Source organism: Barbus barbus (genome assembly GCF_936440315.1).
Source record: "Barbus barbus genome assembly, chromosome: 35".
Classification (NCBI taxonomy): domain Eukaryota; kingdom Metazoa; phylum Chordata; class Actinopteri; order Cypriniformes; family Cyprinidae; genus Barbus; species Barbus barbus.
In genome coordinates, this window is record NC_136763.1 from 19,437,791 (window position 1) to 19,457,807 (window position 20,017).

Below are 20,017 nucleotides of genomic sequence, written 5' to 3' on the forward strand. Positions count from 1 at the left end.
TACATAAAAATATTAATAAAATAAAAATAAAGTAATAGAGTAAATAGAGCTACTTAACGGTAAAGGGAAGATAAAATGTTCAGATGCCAAATCACTCACATTTAATTTTTCATTTCATTTTTTTAACATTAATAAAAAAGAACTCGAAAAAACACCATTTAAAAGAAGTATGTTCATTTATTTATTTAAAAAAATAATGTGTTTACTGACAAAATATAATTTCATATAACATATCAGTTGTGCCATTTTTTTCAACATTCTCCTGGTTAAATCTCTTCATGCATGGTATATGTAAAAAAAACAAAAAAGAAAAGAAAAAAGATACTGATATCTTAGAGCAGCATTCATGAAAAGAAGGATGATATCTTGCTTTGAGTCTTTCCTGCAGATAACTGTGATGCTGCAACGAAAAATAACAATTAAGAATGTTTAGCATATTTATCTACATCCTAGTTGCAGAATACAATATTTACACACAATTACTACAAAGAATGCCTTGATTTAGTTGGCTTGATCCCATGTCTGAATCCTGGTTTGCAACAGAATCATTTCCGGTCAAGGATTTTAACAGCTCACCGAACTGCTTCCTATGCTGTGGTCGAATGAGCACAGACAACCCTAGACCAGACCCAACAAGTTCAGCCTCTTTCCCAACAGATACCCAGTTTAATCAAAAATGTAAAAGGTTATGATGAATCTAAAGGAAACAGACTAACGTTCTAGTAGAGCGATGTCTTCATCTCACTCAGTCAATAAACTCACAACAGTTGACACCATCTGTTCGTAATTGTTTGATGATTTATAGGCCTGCAAGGCCAAAAACATCTGACGGGTTTTTTTCTGCACCGATGGCCTGTTTAATGTCTGACAGCAGAGAGGAGCATGACAGACCTTCTTTGATGGATGTTTGTGGCTTCTGGACTTCACTTCTCACATTCACTATAAAAATGTCAAAAAACAAGTTCTAAATGTACAAATGTCTGCATCAGGAATAGGGTGGCAATTTCTGCAACACCAAAAAGGAGGACACTATGTAGGATTTGCCAGAAGAAATACTGAAAAATAATCCTAGAGCAGTAACAAAAAATAAACTTTTCCATTGAGAGACAATATTTTCCCCATTAAATTTATTTCTAGGGACATTTTTAACCTTAAATGTCTTTAAACCTTTAAAGTTTAACCTTTAAACTTATTAAATGTATGCATCACCTTTCATGTAAATTCAATGAATTCAGTTAGAATAATAAGACAGTAGGGCTTCAAAATCTATCTTTGTACCACAAAAGTGCATCTGAAGTGACATTTAGATGCATTTACACAGACTGTTTAATGCTGATGCCACAAATGCATTTATCCTGCAGTTAAAATTCATAAATAACGTTAGGAGATGAATGCGTTAAATATAAAATAAACTGAATGCAGAATTATGAAACTTTAAATATGAAACTAAAACCAACAGTAGGACGGCGATAAGTCATATTAAGCCAGTCATTGATTCACTCATTCAATCAATTCGTTCAAAATGGTCAATTCATTTAGAAATTAAGCAAGCGACTCGATTTCAGATATGCATACTAGCATACTACCCTTACCATTTCTGCCATAGAAGGATAAGCTAAAATAGTAAGAGTGGTAAACTAGTATGCACTTTTGAATTTAGCAACTGTCTTCATGAATGGCTTATTGAATAACTGACTCACCTGATTTGTTCAAAAACGCTGAATCATTCAGTTACAATGATGCAATGTTGGCAAAATGGAGCAAAACGGCCATATTGACAATATAGCGTATAAAGTGTATATCGCTTAATTTTAACTTGATTTGTATTATTTATTTATAATACAAGCCATTGTATAAAATATAAAACAGTAGTCTTAAAAAAAAAAAAAAAAAGAGGATAAATGAGCGGCTCTAGCATACGCCAATAGACAGACAATTAATACTAATAAACTCCAATATACCTCCAATTTTACCATCTCCACCATTGAGTTCTGCGGTTCTCAGGTGAGAACCACCTTGGTTCAGCTGTTGACTCGAATTCAGCTGCTCACTGGGTGGATTCACAGGTGACATCTCAGTTTTCGCTAGAAAAGAAAAACATAAAACAATGTTATTTATCATTATGGAGAATTCTAAAAAATAAGTTGTAAATGTTTCCTGTAACTGTTACACACTATTTACAAGTCAGATGTTACCTGTGTTCTGCCTGAGAGCCTCTCGCTCCTCCCTGGGCAGCGAATGCTCTTGTTTATAGCCACAGCCTTCACCTGTTAACTCCAAACAATGCTCATCGAACTATTTCTTATGGTGTGGTCGAATAAACTGATAAAGACCTTGAGAAAAAGAAGATGATGCTCTTTATCTGCCAGTTTTGATACCAGTCACAATCAGAGATCAGTGAAGGGAATTCAAATGTTAGAAGGCATATTAGTTGAATTAGCAGTGAAAATGTAATTCGCTTGAAGGATGTCATGATTCTGCACCTCTGAGCAGACAGTGTGTGTTGTGGTCTTGTATGAGCGGTTCAGTCACATTAGCAAGAAGGTCGCTCAGGTCATCGGTTGTCTTGTAGGACTGCAGCGCCTCCATGATGAGCTTGAAGTTCTCGTGACTCAGGCATCGTCTCAGCTCCATCATGAAATCTTTGCCTGTTTTTGCAGTACAGGAAGCCACTGTCTTCTGAAGTACAGCCAGCAGAACACATAAAATGCCTTTAATTTAATACAAAAGAACAAAAGGAGATGCACAAATCCATTTTGGTAATCCACTTAATTTAAGGGTGAAGTGTGTAATTTCTAAAAAAAAGTGTTGGCCCCCTTCCTGATTTTTAATTTTTTTGCATGTTTGTCACACTTTAATGTTTCAGATCAAACAAATTTAAATATTAATCAAAGATAACACAAGTAAACACAACATGCAGTTTTTGAATTAAGTTTTTTATTATGAAGGGAAAACAAAATCCAAACCCACATGGCCCTGTGTGAAAAAGTGCTTGCCCCCTAAACCTAATAACAGGTTGGGCCACCCTTAGCAGCAACAACTGCAATCAAGCGTTTGCGATAACTTGCAATGAGTCTGTTACAGCGCTGTGGAGGAATTTTGGCCCACTCATCTTGGCAGAATTGTTGTAATTCAGCCACATTGGAGGGTTTGCGAGCATGAACCGCCTTTTTAAGGTCATGCCACAGCATCTCAATAGGATTCAGGTCAGGACTTTGACTAGGCCACTCCAAAGTCTTCATTTTGTTTTTCTTCAGCCATTCAGAGGTGGATTTGCTGGTGTGTTTTGGATCATTGTCCTGCTGCAGAACCCAAGTTCGCTTCAGCTTGAGGTCACGAACAGATGGCCGGACATTGTCCTTCAGGATTGTTTGGTAGACAGCTGAATTCATGGTTACATTTATCACAGCAAGTCTTCCAGGTCCTGAAGCAGCAAAACAGCCCCAGACCATCACACTACCACCACCATATTTTACTGTTGGTATGATGTTCTTTTTATGAAATGCTGTGTTATTTTTATGCCAGATGTAATGGAACACACACCTTCCAAAAAGTTCAACTTTTGTCTCATCAGTCCACAGAGTACTTTCCCAAAAGTCTTGGGGATCATCAAGATGTTTTCTGGCAAAAACGGAGACGAGCCTTTGTTCTTTTTGCTCAGCAGCAGTTTTCGTCTTGGAACTCTGCCATGCAGGCCATTTTTGCCCAGTCTCTTTCTTATGGTGGAGTCATGAACACTGACCTTAACTGAGGCAAGTGAGGCCTGCAGTTCTTTAGATGTTGTTGTGGGGTCTTTTGTGACCTCTTGGATGAGTCGTCGCTGCGCTCTTGGGGTAATTTTGGTCGGCTGGCCACTCCTGGGAAGGTTCACCACTGTTCCATGTTTTCGCCATTTGTGGATAATGGCTCTCACTGTGGTTCGCTGAAGTCTCAAAGCTTTAGAAATGGCTTTATAACCTTTTCCAGACTGATAGATCTCATTTACTTTCTTTCTCATTTGGTCCTGAATTTCTTTGGATCTCAACATGATGTGTAGCTTTTGAGGATGTTTTGGTCTACTTTTCTTTGTCAGGAAGGTCCTATTTAAGTGATTTCTTGATTACGAACAGGTGTGGCAGTAATCAGGCCTGGTGTGGCTAGAGAAACTGAACACAGGTGTGATAAACCACAGTTATGTTTTAACAGGGGGGGGGGGGGGGGGGGGGTGCAAACACTTTTTAACAAGGGGGGGGGCGCAAACACTTTTTCACACAGGGCCATGTGGGTTTGGATTTTGTTTTCCCTTCATAAAAAAACCCTTCATTTAAAAACTGCATGTTGTGTTTACTTGTGTTATCTTTGATTAATATTTAAATTAGTTTGATGATCTGAAATATTAAAGTGTGACAAACATGCAAAAAAAAAAAAAAATCAGGAAGGGGGCCAACACTTTTTCACACCACTGTTTATATATATATACAGGTCCTTTTCAAAAAATTAGCATATTGTGATAAAGTTCATTATTTTCTGTAATGTACTGATAAACATTAGACTTTCATATATTTTAGATTCATTACAACACAACTGAAGTAGTTCAAGCCTTTTATTGTTTTAATATTGATGATTTTGGCATACAGCTCATGAAAACCCAAAATTCCTATCTCAAAAAATTAGCATATCATGAAAAGGTTCTCTAAACGAGCTATTAACCTAATCATCTGAATCAACTAATTAACTCTAAACACCTGCAAAAGATTCCTGAGGCTTTTAAAAACTCCCAGCCTGGTTCATTACTCAAAACCGCAATCATGGGTAAGACTGCCGACCTGACTGCTGTCCAGAAGGCCATCATTGACACCCTCAAGCAAGAGGGTAAGACACAGAAAGAAATTTCTGAACGAATAGGCTGTTCCCAGAGTGCTGTATCAAGGCACCTCAGTGGGAAGTCTGTGGGAAGGAAAAAGTGTGGCAGAAAACGCAGCACAACGAGAAGAGGTGACCGGACCCTGAGGAAGATTGTGGAGAAGGACCGATTCCAGACCTTGGGGGACCTGCGGAAGCAGTGGACTGAGTCTGGAGTAGAAACATCCAGAGCCACCGTGTACAGGCGTGTGCAGGAAATGGGCTACAGGTGCCGCATTCCCCAGGTCAAGCCAATTTTGAACCAGAAACAGCGGCAGAAGCGCCTGACCTGGGCTACAGAGAAGCAGCACTGGACTGTTGCTCAGTGGTCCAAAGTACTTTTTTCGGATGAAAGCAAATTTTGCATGTCATTCGGAAATCAAGGTGCCAGAGTCTGGAGGAAGACTGGGGAGAGGGAAATGCCAAAATGCCTGAAGTCCAGTGTCAAGTACCCACAGTCAGTGATGCTGGTGTTGGTCCACTGTGTTTTATCAAGGGCAGGGTCAATGCAGCTAGCTATTAGGAGATTTGAGCACTTCATGCTTCCATCTGCTGAAAAGCTTTATGGAGATGAAGATTTCATTTTTCAGCACGACCTGGCACCTGCTCGCAGTGCCAAAACCACTGGTAAATGGTTTACTGACCATGGTATTACTGTGCTCAATTGGCCTGCCAACTCTCCTGACCTGAACCCCATAGAGAATCTGTGGGATATTGTGAAGAGAAAGTTGAGAGACGCAAGACCCAACACTCTGGGTGAGCTTAAGGCCGCTATCGAAGCATCCTGGGCCTCCATAACACCTCAGCAGTGCCACAGGCTGATTGCCTCCATGCCACGCCGCATTGAAGCAGTCATTTCTGCAAAAGGATTCCCGACCAAGTATTGAGTGCATAACTGAACATAATTATTTGAAGGTTGACTTTTTTTGTATTAAAAACACTTTTCTTTTATTGGTCGGATGAAATATGCTAATTTTTTGGAATTTTGGGTTTTCATGAGCTGTATGCCAAAATCATCAATATTAAAACAATAAAAGGCTTGAACTACTTCAGTTGTGTTGTAATGAATCTAAAATATATGTCTATGTCTATGTCTATAAAATACAAGTCTAATGTTTATCAGTACATTACAGAAAATAATGAACTTTATCACAATATGCTAATTTTTTGAAAAGGACCTGTATATATATATATATATATACACACACACAGACACAGGTACATCTCAAAAAATTAGAATATAGTGAAAAAGTTCATTTTTTCTTGTAACATTTCAAAAAGTGAAACTTTCATATATTTTAGATTCATTACATGTAAAGTAAAACACTTCAAAAGCTTTTTTGTTTTAATTTTGATGATTAGAGCTTACAGCTCATGAAAGTCAAAAATCAGTATCTCAAAATATTAGAATATTTACATTTGAGTTTCAATTAATGACCATCCCTACAGTATAAATTCTGGGTATCTCTTTGAAACCACAATAATGGAGAAGACTGCTGACTTGGCAATGATCCTGAAGACGAACATTGACTCCCTCCACAAAGAGGGTAAGTCACAGAGGGTCATTACTGAAAGGTGTGGCTGTTTACAGAGTGCTCTATCAAAGCATATTAAATGCAAAGTTGACTGGAAGGAAGAATTTGGGTAGGAAAAGGTGCACAAGCAACAGGGATGACTGCAAGCTTGAGAATACTGTCAAGCAAAGCTGATTCAAACACTTGTGAGAGCTTCAAAAGGAGTGGACTGAAGCTGGAGTCGGTGCATCAAGAGTCACCACGCTCAGACGTCTTCAGGAAAAGGGCTACCAAGCCACTTCTGAACCAGAGACAACGTCAGAAGCGTCTTACCTGGGCTGTGGAGAAAAATAACTGGACTGTTGCTCAGTGGTCCAAAGTCCTCTTTTCAGATGAAAGTAAATTTTCAGCTAAATGAATAAATGTAAATCAAGGTCCCAGAGTCTGGAGGAAGAGTGGAGAGGCACAGAATCCATGTTTCTTGAAGTCCAGTGTGAAGTTTCCACAGTCTGTGATGATTTGGGCTGCCATGTCATCTGCTGGTGTTGGTCCACTGTGTTTTCTGAAGTCCACAGTCAACGCAGCCATCTACCAGGATTTTTTCTGCTGCCAAGCTTTATGGAGAAGCTGATTTCATTTTCCAGCAGGACTTGGCACCTGCCCACACTGCCAAAGGTACCAAAAGCTGGTTCAATGACCATTGTGTTATTGTGCTTGATTGGCCAGCAAACTCGCCTGACCTGAACCCCATACATTCTCTATGGGGTATTGTCAAGAGGAAGATGAGAGACACCAGACCCAACAATGCAGATGACCTGAAAGCCGCTATCAAAGCAATCTGGGCTTCCATTACACCTGAGCAGTGCCACAGGCTGATTGCCTCCATGCCACGCCGCATTGATGCAGTAATTCATGCAAAAGGAGGCCCAACCAAGTATTGAGTGCATAGAAATGAACATACTGTGGCGGGAGGAGCCAACGACAGACACAGTGGGCGTGGCGTCAAGCCTCGGAGAGGTTTTTATTAAACAAAAGTATTAAAACAAAGTGTCCAAAAGGGGGAAAAGTGTCCAAAATAAACAGGGATCTGGTGTCCTCGTCGTGCTGCGGGGCTGTGTAGGAGGGCAGTGTTCAGGAGGGAAGGGTCCAGGGAAGGGGCGGAGTCCTGTGGCCGCACGCGCTCCCCTCTCGGGGCCGGGAGCGAGTGGCGGTGGCGTCTCTTGCGCGGCTTCGTCCATCTTCGGGCATCCCGGCGCTTCTGGGGGATTCGGCGGCCCGGCATCCTGGCCCGTCAGCCGCCTAACGGGTGCGGCAGTCCTCCTCGACGCTCCCTTCCTGGACCCACGAGGACACCAGCATGCATGCACGGGGGGAGAGACCGGTCTCCCGAGGAGAGGCGCGCTCGGCGTTTAACGGCGGCGGTGATGAGGCTCTATTCACGTCAGGTGCGCCTCATCACACGCCGCCAGCCCTGGCTGTTTCAGCGCCCCTCCTCTCTCACACACCCACTCCTGTCGGGAGCCTGGTGAAGGGCGGCGAATACGGGACGGGGTGGTGATGATGGACAGGGGGGAGGCAGCCGACTCGTCACAATACTTTTCAGAAGCCTGACATTTCTATTTAAAATATCCTTTTTTTATTGATCTTATGCAATATTCTAATTTTCTGAGACACTGAATTTTGGGTTTTCATTAACTGTAAGCCATAATCATCAAAATTTCAAGAAATAAAGGCTTGAAATATTTCACTCTATGTGTAATGAATCTATATAATATATGGGTTTCACTTTCTGAAATGAGTGACAAAAAATATTGACCTTTTTCACGATATTCAATTTTTTTTAGATGTACCTGTATATAGAACATTTTAATAGAAAATGTCACTTTTTGGACGAATATGAATCTAATTTTTTAATTCGAATTTTTGCATGGTCTTGTAATCAACAGAATAAGGTCTACATACACCAAAAGCATACAACACGCAAAAAATTCAATCAAGATCCCTCACCCGCTCTTGTACCACTTTAATTTTCCGTTTCCCACCCTTCGATTCATCATCCAGACGTTTGTCATGCTGGAGGGAAAGAGTCGACAAGCGACTTGCCTGCAGGGTCAAAGACCGATGAGAAAGGGAAAACTAGCAAAAAGATTTTATCACAGTTCTTTTACGGCACAATAATTTTTTTACAGACCTGCACAATGAGCTAAATTGATGAAAGTAGAAAGATTTGAGAAACAGGATAAAAAGAGATCATGGTGTCATTCAAAACACCGATCATGATTTATGAGGTAATTTCTTACCATTCATATCTCATTTATTCAGCAAAAAATTCATTTTTTAGGTCATTCACTTCCAATTTCTCTGAGAAATGTGAAATCACCGTTTACACCAGTGTTTCTCACACTGAACTGTCGTATGAATTTAAAAGACCTGGAAAAAGGGCGAACAGGTCACATGTGACTACTTTTATTATACTTGTCCTCTTTTGGACCATTGCCATATACATCCCCGTGCACTTTCATTATATGGAAAACAGCTGCTCCGACATTCTGCATTACATTTTGTGCTAAACGGCAGAAAGAAAATAAAATTGGTTTGGAAAGAGAGCAACTAAATGATTTCTCTAGGTGATTTAATTCTTGTCTCACTCTTTCTTCCCCAGGCATGGAGTCTTCCCTCCCTCCTTTGTTGGTTGTGTCATCCAGGGCATCCAGCAGGCTGACAGGTTTCCTTTTACTTGTCATCTCCATCTCATATTGAATGCAAAGTCTGGCTGCTCCATCCCGCCCAGAATGCTCTTCTGACTCCGAAACATCACGATAATTTTAACTGACTCTCACTGAATGTACAAAAGTTTGAAAACAATGATCTTTAAAATATTTTTAATGAAGTCTCTTATGCTCACAAAGACTGCAATTATTTGAACAAAATACAGTGAAAACTGTGATTGTGAAATATTATTATAATTTGAAATAACTGTTTTTATATATTTTAAAATGTAATTTATTCCTGTGATGCAAAGCTGAATCTTCAGCATCATTACTCCAGTCTTCAGTGTCACATGATTATTCAGAGATCAAAGTAATATGCTGACTTAGTGCTCAGTTATTATAAGTGCTCACTTATTAATAATGGCACTTGTGATTATCAATGTTAAAAAACTTTTTTGCTGTTTATTTTATGAAATCATTTTTTGTAACATTATAAATGCTTTTAATGTGACCTTTGATCAATTGAATGTATATTTGGAAAAATAAATGCATTAATTTCTATTAAAAACATGCACACAAACCCCAAACATTTGAATGGAAGTATAATCATGGTTTCTGCATATATCTTAAGCACCACAACTGTTTTCAGCATTGAAAATAATAATAAATGCTTGAGCACCAAATCAGCATATTAGAATGATTTCTGAAGGATCATGTGACACTGAAAACTGGAGTAATTATGCTGAAAATTCAGCTTTGCGTCACAGGAATCATTTACATTTAAAATATATTACAATAGAAAACAGTTTTATATTTCAATTTATTTTGTAATAATATTTCTCTAAATTAGTGTTTTTACTGTATTTTTAAGCACATAAATGCAGCCTTGGTGAGCATAAAAGACTTCATTTAAAACATAAAAAAACCCACCATATTTCCAAACTTTTGACAAGTACTGTAACTGAGAGCAATAAAATAAAAATCAATGTCAAAACATCCTCCAAATGATCAAATCTGAGGGTTCCGTCTCCATTAAAAGCAGAATTGTCTCCTAGCATTGTCTAATGTAAATGTTTAATTGGTTCAACTGGGCTATTTTATAAATCACAGTCTAAGAATGAGACCAAATTATAATTCATTGCTTAATTACTTGACTTTTTATCGATTACTGTTTAAAAAAAAATACAGTGGATTCAAGCAGGACATTCATAAGAGTTGGAGACATAAACCTCCAAGATTTAAAATATGTCTTAATGAACAGACATCCAAGAGCCTCAGACCTCATTAAAAGGCCAGAAAAAAAGGAGGAATAGAGGTGAGCTCACCTAATTTTCTCCTCTTTAGGTTGGGGACGTGTGAATCTAGTTTTTTGGCCTTTTGAGAGGCGTCACTGAGCCAGACACTCTTAGCAGGACAGCTGGAGCCTGTGTTGAGCGGCCCGGTGTCTGCCTGATTTTTACAGGCCTCTTTTTCTTTCCTAACGGGAACTGGTCTCTGATACACAAATCGACCAAGAAAAGTGCATGTCAGCTCTTATTAGTGTAAAAACAGGTGCATGGAACATGAAAACATAAACAAGACATTGACTTACAGTTTTTTGCGCCGTACGAAAGAAATGAGCCGCATCACGGACCATGGTACCAAAGCCATCATAAATCTTAACATACGGCCTCACCCATGAAGGAAGCTGATTACGAGCTTCGGTGCCTTTCAATCTGGAATTATAAACCCAGAGCATTAATATCTGCATACTTGCTCTCCAATTAAACTGGGAATTGCTGTTGTAGTAATTAGCACTGACCTGTGATCACAGAGGAAAATAGCTCCATAGTCTTCTCTGTGCCGGATCACTCTGCCAATGGCTTGATTGACGGCTCGAGAAGCCTGCTGTCTGTACCATTCCTGCCCAGACAGATACTAAACAACCAGACAGACCATAAGAACACACAGCTCTAACTGAACCATATGCAGTTCACTGCAGCTTTTCTTTACACCTTGAATACATGTGAGTGTAAACACTGTCATCGTTACTTTCCAAAAAGTTTTTAAATAAAACAAATTACATATGTACTAAATAATACAATAGTCAAATAAAAATATAAATATTTTAAGGTATTGGTAAAGTTTTTTTTATTTCCACAAACATCTTGAATTAATAATGCATTAATGTGACTCTGGACCATAAAACCAGTCATAAGGGTACATTTTTTTAAGTTGAGACTTAAACATCATCTGAAAGCTGAATAAATAAGCTTTCCACTGATGTATGGTTTGCTAGGATGGGACAATATTTGGCCAAGATACAACTATTTGGAAATCTGTCATCTAAGATTGCAAAAAATATTGAGAAAATGGCCTTTAAAGTTGTCCAAATGAAGTTCTTAGCAATGCATTCAAAAATGAAGTTTTACTATATTTATGGTAGGAAATTTACAAAATATCTTCATGGAACATGATCTTTACTTAATATCCTAATGATTTTTGGCATAAAAGAAAAATGGATCATTTTGACACACACAATGTATTGTTGGCTATTGCTACAAATATCACCGTGCTACTTGTGGCCCAGGGTCAAAATTATCATTTGGGGATTGTATAACATATTTACAACCTGAACTAACCTTGCCATGTCATAAAAGGTCAAAACAGGCCATTTTTTCCCTAAGAAACAATAAATATAATATTCAATAACAAACTACTTTTCAAGAGTTTGATCCTTTTACTAAGGAATTTCTCTTCATTATGATATCAGGACAGTTGTACCATCCTGATATTTTCACTTTATGCCCCAAATATCAAAATGAATCAATTCAGAAATAAAAAAAATGACTGCATTCATTTACATTATATGTATGAATTATATCTTTAGTGCATTTCTGAATAAATTAAGAAATAATTCATATTTTCACTAGTGTTAAAACATTTGAGGTGAATTCAGTTTTTTTGTTTATCAACATTTATATAATTTTTCTGCATTTATTTGATCCAAAAGTACAGTAAAAATATAAATATTGTGAAATATTATTACAATTGACAAAACTGTTATCTATATTAATATATATTTTAAAATGCCATTGATTCCTGTGATGTTAAAGCTGAATTTCAGCATCCTTACTCCAGTTGTCAGTGTCACATGATCCTTCAGAAATCATTATAATATGCTGATTTGCATATTAATTATGGTCAATTTAACGCATCCTTGCTAAATAAGTATTCATTTCTAAAATATATATTTAAAATAAATATAAATAATAGGTTTGAATAATTCATAGATTTTTAATTGAATTAAAATGGTAATAAATAAACATGTTAAATTGACAATCTTAATATTAAATCTTGAAGAGCATGTACCTCCACTCCACTAATTTTATTCTTGCACATCTCGTCCAGATACTGCATTTTTAGCACCACTCTGGGGTCCATCCTGGGGGGGAAGGGAAGCCCAGTGATCACAACCCCTCGACCGTATGTGTCTGAAAAATCCAACCCCTCGCTTGCCTTGGAAAACAGAAAAAATGTTGATATTACTGGTCTTGGTTCATAATAAAGTATTTTTTATTGCATCAAATATTTATAGTCTCACCTTTCCTCTGCATACGGCAAAGAAGCTGCCTCCACTAGAGTTTGAGTCGTTCACCTTGTCATAATAACCACCAATCACCTGCAAGAGAATCCAATTTCAGATCGGCACTGACTGACAGCTTGTGCAGATCAAGCTGTATTAGCATTATGATAGCATCTATATCTAATGAACAGCTATTATATGACTGATAGAAATAGCGGTTACCTCTGTAAAAGTGCCTTTACCCCTTGGTTCTACAAACATGGGCTTCACATGCTCAATGCGATCGGCATGTCCATTAGCCTGAGTGGTGTACAGCTGGCAAAAGAGGAACAAGGCAATCACGAAATCTACATCAATTTTACCCTTAAAAAAAGTGCTAAAACAGTCTTTCATTTATTTCACAATAAACAGGGTTTCTGCAGGTTTTATGAAGGTACAGATAAGACCTTTATAACCTTTTTGAGGCCAAATAAAGCAAATTCGAGGAATAAATTGAATGGAACGCAATATATCAATACGGCCTCTAAATGTAAATGTCTTGTTATAACAGTGGCAAATTACGACTGCAGAAACCCAATTAATCTGCAGAACCAGTTCACAAATAGGGCTAAACAATGTTTTTCCTAATCAAAATCACAGCTTATTTGAATTGATGTATTTGAATTGTTAGAGTCAGCTACATATTTGTCCTCACAGGAAACTGCGGCTTTATTGTGGTCAGACTGAAATACACACTCACCCTCCAGAACTCCAGAGTCTTATCCATCACCGGATACGAGGGGAAGGACACCAGCAGTCCATGAGGCACCACCCGTGTCAGATTGACTGCAAAGCCAATAATAATCATTACATCATGCTGATCATCAGATTATTACTGATAAGTGATCAGATCAGCTACTGTTTTGGGTAAGGATCTCTCACCCAGAGTGTTTCCCATGGACGACATGTTTTCAGGAATGAACCTTCAAAAACCAAAGAGCCATGTTCACACACTAAACTGAACCTTTTCACAAACCAGTCACATGGATTCAGAAGACTTAAAATATTGCAAAAATGTCACAAGTACTGCTTTTATGATGCTTTTACAGCAGTGTTATTTTAGTATCAGTGAGAAACTACTCTAGTTTTTATTAACAGTTTGCATTAGTTTTTATTTTGACATTTTCTGTTTTTACCTTTTTTAGTTAAAGTTTTAGTCATTTTTATTAGTTGTTTTAATGTTAATATAGTTTTTATTATTTTTATTTCAGTTTTAGTTATTTTAGTGCATCCAGCTAACTAAACAAAAATTAGAATTGTGTCCCTGGAATTTAAAAATAATTGTTTTAGATAATATTTATTTTATTTCAGGGAATAAGTTTACTATAATAATCCTGTTTTATGGTGCTTTTTTGGTCTTTTTGACAGCCATGACCCATGGGTAATAAATATCACATCTCAGATAAAAAATAACAGTATCAGACACTATTATAGTTTTTATTAATATTTTGAATCAGTTTTTATTTTTCTATTTTCTATGTTCATCGTAGTTACAATTTTGGTACACAATTTTTGTTGTCATTTTATATGTCTATATATTTTTTATTAATACTTCAGTTTTTATTTTAGTACATCAAGTAAAACTAAATTAAGAAATGTTGCCTTGGCAACGAGCCAAAATAAAGTTTTAGAATATAAAAAAAATTTGTTAACTATAATAACATTTACATTTAAAATGCAATTTATTCCTGTGATACAAAGCTGAATTTTCAGCATCATTACTCCAGTCGTCAGTGTCACTGTAAAATGCAGATTTGCTTCAAGAAACATTTCTTATTATTATCAATGTTGAAAACAGTTGAAAGAACAGTATTTGTAATAGAAATCTTAAGTTACTGTAAATCTCTTTCCTGTCACTTCAGATCAACTGAATTTGTCTTTGCTAAATATATGTACTAAATTACTGACGGCAAACTTTGAATGGCACTTCAGCAGAGGATGTTAATATGACTGAATAACCCTTGATAAAACACACCTCCTGTCAAAGGCTGTGCTCAACTGCATGCCATCTGGACCTTTTTCAATGATACTGACGAAGATCTGATCACGCTGGATGACGTGAGGATTCTCCAAGGATATAGGGAAAGGACTGCAGAAAAATCAGCAGAGAATTAGCACCCAACCCGCATCGACTCATAAACCTCAGAGGGGACAGCTAGAGGAGAAGAGCACTAACATTTGCATTTCACAGGTGAAGGATGAGAGCGGCGAGAGAGTTCCGCTGGTCAGAATGATACTGCGTACTCCCTGTCTGAGCAACTCCTGCATGCTGAACCCCGGAGAAAAACACCAGTAACTCAGCACATTCCCTATAAAATATGCAAACACACTTTCAATCTTTTATAGCTCAGGCATACAAGTTTAATGTGCAAGTTGACATTTTTCAGCATTTCTTTGTGGAAGCCGTATGTATGTGCACCAAGGCAACAAACACTTATAATATTGAAGCAGTAATAACGCTCAGATTCTCCATGACTTGGAAACTGCACAAAATCAGGTTTTCCAGAATACCAAAATTCCTTTTGAAAACACATTTCCTAAACATGAGGCTTCTCAGAGACTGAGTAAGAGTGCCATACCTTGTTTTTTGGTAGAGGAGGAAGCCCATACATCAGTCATCTGTTTCTTCTTGAAGTTGCTGGTGTCTGGATGAATGTGGACCTGATATGAGACAGATTCAGGAATCAGAAGCAGAGATTGGAAGAGAAACACAATGACTAAAGGAACACATGCTAAACCATCCAACAGTTTGGGGTCAGTAAAGATTATTTAATGTTTTTGAAAGAAAACTTATGCTCAACAAGGATCAAACACAGTAGAAACTGTAATACTGTGAAACATCATTGCACTTTAAGATGACTATTTTCTATTTTAATATATTTTCAAATATAATATATTCTTGTGATGCAAAGCTGAATTTTCAGCCTCATTACTCTAGTCTTCCATGTCACACGATCCTTCAGAAATTCATTCTAATATGCTGATTTGCTGCTCAAGAAACATTTATGATTATTAGTGAAAACAATGGATTTTTTTATCCTGGTTTTATCCATTGTTCAAAATAGAAATCTTTTGTCACATTCTAAATGTCTTTACTATGACTTTTGATCAATTTAATGCATCCTTGCCGAAAAAAAAATATTAATTTCTTTCCAAAAAGTTGGATGGAATGGGATGGATGCATGATCGAATTTCACATTAAAACTCAGGACAAAACCACAACTTGAACAGGCCTTAGTTTTAAAAACAGTAACATTTCCACTCTTAAAATAATAATAGATATAAATGTACCATTTGACTTGACTGGAGAAAACCTAAAACCTGATGCGCTCAAACAACTTCATGTCCTGATGAAGACAGCATGAATATGAAAAATCAATTGGAGCAAACCTTAAACTCCTTCATGCCGTTTCCCATCTGTGATTTCTTGCTGCCCTCTGGAGTTTCAGCCCCAAACACCAGCTGAATAGTAATAAATAATAATATTTATTACTATTATTTAAAATAATAAATATAGGAAAAATACAGAAAACAGCCAACTGATCTCTTTAACATGCTCCTGACCTGGATTATATCCGCCACTTTCTGTAGTCCACTAATGTTCAGAAAGACACCAGGCCCTGCAAAACAATGACATGTGCATCAAAGCTGCACTAATAAACAGGAAAAGTCCATTATATTGAGGATCTGTAAAGAGGATCTGCTCCATGGCTTCCACTGCAGCTGTTTTAGTATCAGAGTTCACATGAGCTGTTTGAAAAAGCTCATATATGAAACTTTAAGAGAGGAAGAGACAGAATATTAGCTATTGTGTATTTTTACTGTCAGTTTATCAAGGCCACGGATAGACATTCGCAGCACTGAACGCTGACCTGCCGGGTTTGGTGATAACTTGATTATTTGCTGGCATCTCAAAACCGTTAATGGAAGATTCCAGATCCATCAACATTTCTGTAAGATTATGAAGTTGTGCGTTGAGGAAAATGTTTTTCTTTATACTGAAAAATGGATTCCAAACAACTAATACTGTACTACAATGTGACCCTGGACCACAAAACCAGTCTTAAGTCTTCAAAATTGAGATTTATACATCAAAACCATAAATAAGCTTTCCATTGATGTATGGTTTGTTAGGATCGGACAATATTTGGCCGAGATACAACTATTATAATATCTGGAATCTGAGGGTGCAAAAAAAAAAAAAATCTAAATAATGAAAAAAAAATTGCCTATAAAGTTGTCAAAATGAAGTTCTTAGCAATGCATATCACTAATCAAAAATGAAGTTTTGATATATTTATGGTAAGAAATTTACAAAATATCTTCATGGAACATGATCTTTACGTAATATCCTAATGATTTTTAGCATAAAAGAAAAATCATTAATTTTGACCCATACAATGTATTTTTGGCTATTGCTACAAATATACCCCAGCGACTTAAGTGACTTGGTTTTGTGGTCCAGGGTCACATATTAACTTTTAAAATGCAACGTACGTTTTATTTTTGCAATTGTGGTAATATCCAGTTTCAATCCTGCAAAATAATACATAGGATAAAAACAAGGGAGTTAGTTATTAGGAGTATATAGCGTGTGTGTGCGTGTATATAGATGTGTGTATATATATATATATATATATATATATATATATATATATAAAATATGTACATATATAAATAATGTTATATAATATTTAAAAAATAAACAATATTTTGAATAGAAAAAAATATATAAAAAGCGAAAGAAAATCTTGACAGATATAAACTAACCAGAGTTCAGCGATTCCACATTCAAATCTTCAGCAGAATCTGCTTTGCTGATGTCTGAGGCTTGTTCCCGCAGCAGTCGATCCACGGCTTCAATGGTCGTAAATCAGGTCGTAAGGGGTGAGATCAAACAAGGTGGACTCTTCACACATCTTCTCCTGATAATGTAGCCAACAGGAGAATATAAATATAAAAAAACAAGAACACAGAACTGCATAATTTCACATGCCGAATGACTTTGAGGTCTCAAAAAACATTAAGATACTTACAACATTATGAGCCTCATCAAAAATGACCACAGCTCCTTTCAGCTCTATGTTTTGTGCTCTTCGACTCTGTGAATCAACAAAAATCAATTTAGAATAAAATCAAACAGATTTTACACTTTCCAAAATGGTGGAAGACGGTAACTCGGGGAGAAGAATTGTTGAATAAATTATGTTATTATTGTTTTCTTTGTGCACAAAAAGTATTCTCGTAACTTCGTAAAATTACAGTTGAAACCCTGATGTCACATGGACTATTTTACCGATGTCCTTGCTACATTTCTTGCTACAGATTCCAGATTTTCAAAGAACAAGAGATGCCCAGAATTTATACTGTAGAGATGGTCATTAATTGAAACTCAAATGTAAATATTCTAATATTTTGAGATACTGATTTTTGACTTTCATGAGCTATAAGCTCTAATCATCAAAATTAAAACAAAAAAACTTTTGAAGTGTTTTACTTTACATGTAATGAATCTAGAATATATGAAAGTTTCACTTTTTGAAAAGTTAAAAGAAAAACTTTTTCACCATATTCTAATTTTCTGAGATGCGCCTGTATATGATGTTGTACAATTTCGGCTCTGTTCTATCTTTAAAACCCCTTAACCCATGTGCGTAATTAATTTTGGTTGTGTTAATGCAAACAGCATAAAATGCGTATTTTTAGTGGAATTCTAATATTTCATATTTTACACTTACTAAGGATCCACACTGAAACCCATTAAAACTGCACTATTTTATCCTAGTGCCACTGAATCATAAAAGTATGCAATCTTTGTTAATAGGCTTTCAATCTTTTGGCAAGGCTATAACATATTTACTATTTGAATTTTTTTACTATTTTCCACCTGATGAAACCATTTTCTCAGGTTCTCTGGCCTATAAAGAATAGCCACACTTTTTACCTGTTTTCTGCTTCTGCTGGGAGAAAAAAAATTAATTTATGTCATTATAATTCTGTGGAGGTCAGAGTGTGGTTTGCATGTGTCCACTGAGAAAAGTGAGTATGAATTTTAGTTGTTTTTTTTATTATTATTAATCTGACACTACACAAAAATAATAATGCATTAAAATACATGTTGTTATAATCACTAACATATACACAGCTGTAATAATCAAAAATAAAATCTGCTTAGCATTTAGTATGACAACAGTGCCATTTACCAGGTCATAATATTGAAAAGAAATGAATTTTTGTCTGTTATGAACACGTTGGTAACAAGATTCACATCAGTGAAATAAATAAAAAAACACACTAATATATTTTTATGACTATTTTTGACATGGACATTTTTGTCCTCTAAGGACTTTTTAAACTGACGCACAGGGGTTAAACTTATAGTTGGCAAGTCAAAGCAAAGGGTATTTCAATGACTATCAAGTAAATGTAGCTGGGACTGTATAAACTATATGGACAAAACAAAAGTAAAGCGTTCTAATGAACAGGTTTGACTACTTTAGTAATTTCCATGAGTAGAAATCTTAATGTTAAAGCTTATAATGATATTTTAGGGAATTGTGTGCTTCTAATTTCATAGCAACCGTTTGGACAGGACCCTTTTCTATTTTAGTCACTGGTGTTTGAGTTTTCAGCTCAAGGTCTGCATTTAAAGTCACACCAGAGCTTTCTGCAGACCAGTCAAGTTCTTCCACACTGACTGAATCAATCATTTCTGTTTGAACCTTGAGGCACTGTCATGTTAAACTAGAAAAGGGTCCTGTCCAAACTGCTGCAATAAAATTAGAAGCACACAATTCCCTAGAATATCATTATATGCCATTAAGATTTGTCTCTAATTGAAATTACTAAAGTAGTAAAACATGTTCATTAGAAGGGGTGCCCCAATAATTGTGTCTATATATGAAGAGTTTATTTACAAAAACAGATAACTGCGGTTTTTTTTTTAAAACATGTTTTTTATTATGTATCATGTTTTTGTGTTAGCTAGCTGTATTTTTTTGTTGTTGTTATTTTTAACCTAATCAAAATAACCCAAGTGCAGTTTGATTGAGATTAATTGGAATGCACAATGAAAAAACATGATTTTTGACAATTTTGAGTTATCTGTTTTTGCAAAGGAACTCTTCATATATACTGTATGTTCTTACATTCTGCAGGCACTCGATGACTTTGCTCATGTAGTCCTCCTAGCACGGGTATGGAGTGAAGGGAAAGTCCACAGTGACTCCTCTGAGCTTAATAAGAGGCATTTTCCTCCAAAACACACTGACCACATGTAAAGTGTCACCCACTCTTAACTATATCCC

At 36.5% G+C, this 20,017-nt stretch overlaps 1 pseudogene across 1 annotated transcript; it reads right to left on the reverse strand.

Moving 5' to 3' along the window:
* Nucleotides 1-344: 344 nt before the first annotated feature.
* On the reverse strand, nt 345-19,888 carry LOC306854795 (regulator of telomere elongation helicase 1-like; annotated as a pseudogene). Its single transcript has 27 exons — nt 19,859-19,888; nt 17,747-17,812; nt 17,481-17,635; nt 17,208-17,246; nt 16,583-16,661; nt 16,365-16,486; nt 16,275-16,330; nt 16,101-16,172; nt 15,290-15,371; nt 14,887-15,019; nt 14,686-14,799; nt 13,593-13,633; nt 13,411-13,496; nt 12,894-12,971; nt 12,690-12,767; nt 12,458-12,604; nt 10,908-11,023; nt 10,698-10,821; nt 10,432-10,600; nt 9,044-9,195; nt 8,403-8,498; nt 2,484-2,679; nt 2,196-2,333; nt 1,962-2,084; nt 717-939; nt 487-618; nt 345-400 (listed from the first exon to the last, which is right to left on the reverse strand). The product of its transcript is annotated as a regulator of telomere elongation helicase 1-like (transcript).
* Between the last annotated feature and the right edge of the window lie 129 nt (nt 19,889-20,017).